The sequence below is a fragment of the Nycticebus coucang genome, chromosome 15, assembly GCF_027406575.1.
Source record: "Nycticebus coucang isolate mNycCou1 chromosome 15, mNycCou1.pri, whole genome shotgun sequence".
Taxonomy (NCBI): Eukaryota; Metazoa; Chordata; class Mammalia; order Primates; family Lorisidae; genus Nycticebus; species Nycticebus coucang.
In genome coordinates this window covers 92210771-92214168 of record NC_069794.1, presented here as the reverse complement: position 1 = coordinate 92214168, position 3398 = coordinate 92210771, and the positions used below count along the sequence as shown (strand labels likewise).

Sequence of the window (3398 nt, the reverse complement as noted above, 5' to 3'; positions counted from 1 at the left end):
TATATGTTGTCTATAAGAAACTCACCATAGATATAAAGACCCAGCGGGAGTAAAAGCAAAGGGATGGACATATGCAAAGCTAACACCGGTCAAAATAAAGCTGGTAGCAATATCCATCTCAGACAAAGGAGACTTCAGAGTAAGGAAGGAAAGTAAGGAATACACAGGATCATGACATCATGATAAAAGGGCCAATGCTCTAAGAAAATGTACACTTCTTAATGTGTTTGTCCCTAACAACAGAGTATCAGAATACGTTTGACAAAAACCAAAGAACTGCAAGGAAAAATAGACAAGTCTACTATTGCACTTGGAGATGGCCGCACACCTCTCTCAGTAATACTCCAATGAGCAGAAAATCAGCAGGGATGCAGTTGAACTGAACAGCACCCACCCTCGGTCAAGAGAATAGACTTGACTTTATAGAATACTTTACTCAAAATGTATATTCCTCTTCTCTAGCTCACACAGAATATTTATTATTCAATACTTTGAGCCATAAAATGCACCTTAATAAATAATAAGCAAAACAACAACTATATATACATATATATAGTATGCTCTCAGACCAAAATGAAATTAAACTGAAATCAGTAATAGAAAGATAGTTGAAAAAATTCTTAAATATTCGGAGACAAATAACACACTTCTAAATAATAGATGTGGATTTTGCTCACCGCTTCTCTGCTCCAGACGTCGTGACCACAGTTCCAAAGCAGCAGGAAAGATGCGGCCCCTGGACGTGGTCCAGCTGGCCACGCCAGAGGAAGTGGAGGTGCTGGAGCCTGAGGAAGACTTGGAGCAGTTTCTGCAGCATCCTCAGGGAGACGCACCGGCGGGCGTACATGCCCAACAGGAGCAAGTTGTGGGAGATGGACAATCTGCTCATCTAACTAAAAACCCAGCTGGAGGCCTCGGAGGAGAGCTCACTGAATCATCTTCAGAACCCAAATGATGGGACCAAGAGGTGCGAGAAGACCGAGGAGAAGGCGAAGGAGATCACGGAGATGGCAGAGATGTTGGTGGAGCTGGCCCGGCGGATAGAGAAGAGCCAGTCGCAGTGAAGCAGCCTGGGCTGTACACAGCCAGTGGATTCTGGTCAGCTGATGGCGACTGGCTGACACCCTGGAGAAGCTGTAACCAGAGAGCCTTTGTTTTCTCTCTTTTCCTCTGTCTACACTCTGTTCTTCACTTACACGAGGTTTCTGCTATGTGGTTGATGATCTCAGTATGAGTTTCGGATTGTTAAATGTTTTTGTCTGGGGAAGTAACTTTTATTTGGAACATGCTCTCCCATGGGGAATTAGGGCCTAGGGTGTAAGCTCTTGCAGTAGTCACATTTGTTCCTTGGCTTTGGTTGTTATTTCTAAGTTGTGAAGTGCTTTGCTCTGTCTTGTGTGACCTGATAGCTCCCTGGAACTTTGGGTCTGTGTGTGACCCAGGAGACTTGGACTTCTCCAGCCCTGGAGTTGCTGAAGGAGCTCCGTTGATTCTAGAAGAGAAGCCCATGCAGCAGCTGCTGAAGAAAGGACCAGATTTCAACTGGAAATGTGGATGGGGCTGATCTGGCTAGGCCTAATGAATCTGGAGAAGGAGTGGAAAATACTATTGTCTGTATTTGGGGACTTTAATTTCTGCATGAGACCAAAAGAGGAGAGATGTATTTTGTTCAAAATTTAAATTCTATGGGTACACTGTCTGATGTAATTGTCTGGTGAGTTTATTTGGACAACCTAACTCATCTTTATCTGACTTGGAACTTAGAATGGGGGATGCAATCTTGATATTCTGTACAAGTTGATGTAATACCCTGATGCATTTCAAGGGATCCTGGGCATAAAATGGAAGAGATGTTTGCAAAAGACCTTCAGAGGAGAGGAAAGCATGGAATTATCTGCATTGGACCCTAAACTGGACTGGGAAGAGGCATCTTTAAGGTTCATACTTTGTCTATCTGTAAGTTCGTTTGAGTAGCAGACCTGACAAGTATTTGAGGTCAAAACCCTACCACGTTAAGAAAAAAAAAAACAAACTTACCATGTTAATAAAAGTATTCATTTGCTTGAAAAGACATAATAAATAAATAAATAAATAAATAAATAAAACATGTGTCAAAAAAAAGACTAAGACAAATTTAAAAATATTTTGACCTGAATGAAAAAGAAATAACAGATTTCTAACCTTTGTGGGGTGCTGTGATAGTAGTGCCTAGAAAGAAATTTATTTTAAGAATATATGCACTGAATGCAAAGATCTAAAATCAATCTAAGGCTTTCACTTTGGGAAAGTAGGAAAAAAGAGCAAATTAAATACAAATTATTTTGTGCATATAAACAAACTGATTAGAAAGGTAATATGGAAAGACAAACAACACGAACTCTACCCAATTTTAAGACTTGCTATAAAGCTACAGTGACCTAGAAAGGATAATATAGACACATCGACCAAAGGAACAAAATAGAGTCTAGAAATATGCTCACAAAAATATAATCAAGTGATACTGGACAAAGAAGCAACAGAAATATAAGAAAGAAAGAATAGGGTGGTTTACTTTTGGTATTTTTTAAAATTTTCTGAGTATTAGGGGGTACAGATGTTTTATTTGCATACTTTGTTTTTGTACAGATTGAGTCAAAGTTATACGTGTACCTTTCACCCACATAGTAAGTGTGCATTTACCCATCCCTGCTCCCCGCTCTGCCAGCTTGATTTTCACTGAGTTTTACTTCTATATATGCACTTCAGTGTTAATTGATTAGTTCCAATTTGGTATTCATTACATGTGTTTGTTTCTCCATTCTTGTGATATTTCACTTGGAAGAATGGTGTCCAGTTCCATCCAGGGTGTCACAGAAGATTCTAGATTGTCATTTCTTTTCCGAAGGCTGAGTAGTACACAATATTCATATACTACATTTTATTAATCTATCCATGTATTGGTGGCCACTAGGCTGTTTCCATGTCTTTGGAATTATGAATTGTGCTGCTATAACATTTGAGTGCAGGTTTCCTTTTTATAAAATGACCTTTTTTCCTTTGGGTGTATACTCATCATTGGATCCAATGGTAGTCTACTTTAGGTTTTTTTGAGGTAACTCCACACTACTCTCCATAGAGGTTGTGCTTGTTTGCTGTCCCAACAATAGCGTATACGAATTCCTTTCTCTCCACATCCCTGCCAGCATTTCTGTTGCTTTAGGACTTTATTATCGGAGTCACTCTCACTGGAGTTAGGTGATATCTCCATGTAGTTTTACATTTCCCTAATGATTAGAGATGCTGAGCATTTTTTCATGTATTTGTTGGTCATTAGTCTGTCTTCATTAGAAATGTTTCTGTTCATGTCTTTTGCTCCATTTTTAATGAGGTTGTTTGATCTTGTCTTGTTAATTTGCTTG

At 39.3% G+C, this 3398-nt stretch overlaps 1 pseudogene; it reads left to right on the top strand.

Moving 5' to 3' along the window:
- The first annotated feature begins 727 nt into the window (after positions 1–727).
- Positions 728–1064, top strand: LOC128566514 (MORF4 family-associated protein 1-like; annotated as a pseudogene).
- Positions 1065–3398: the final 2334 nt, after the last annotated feature.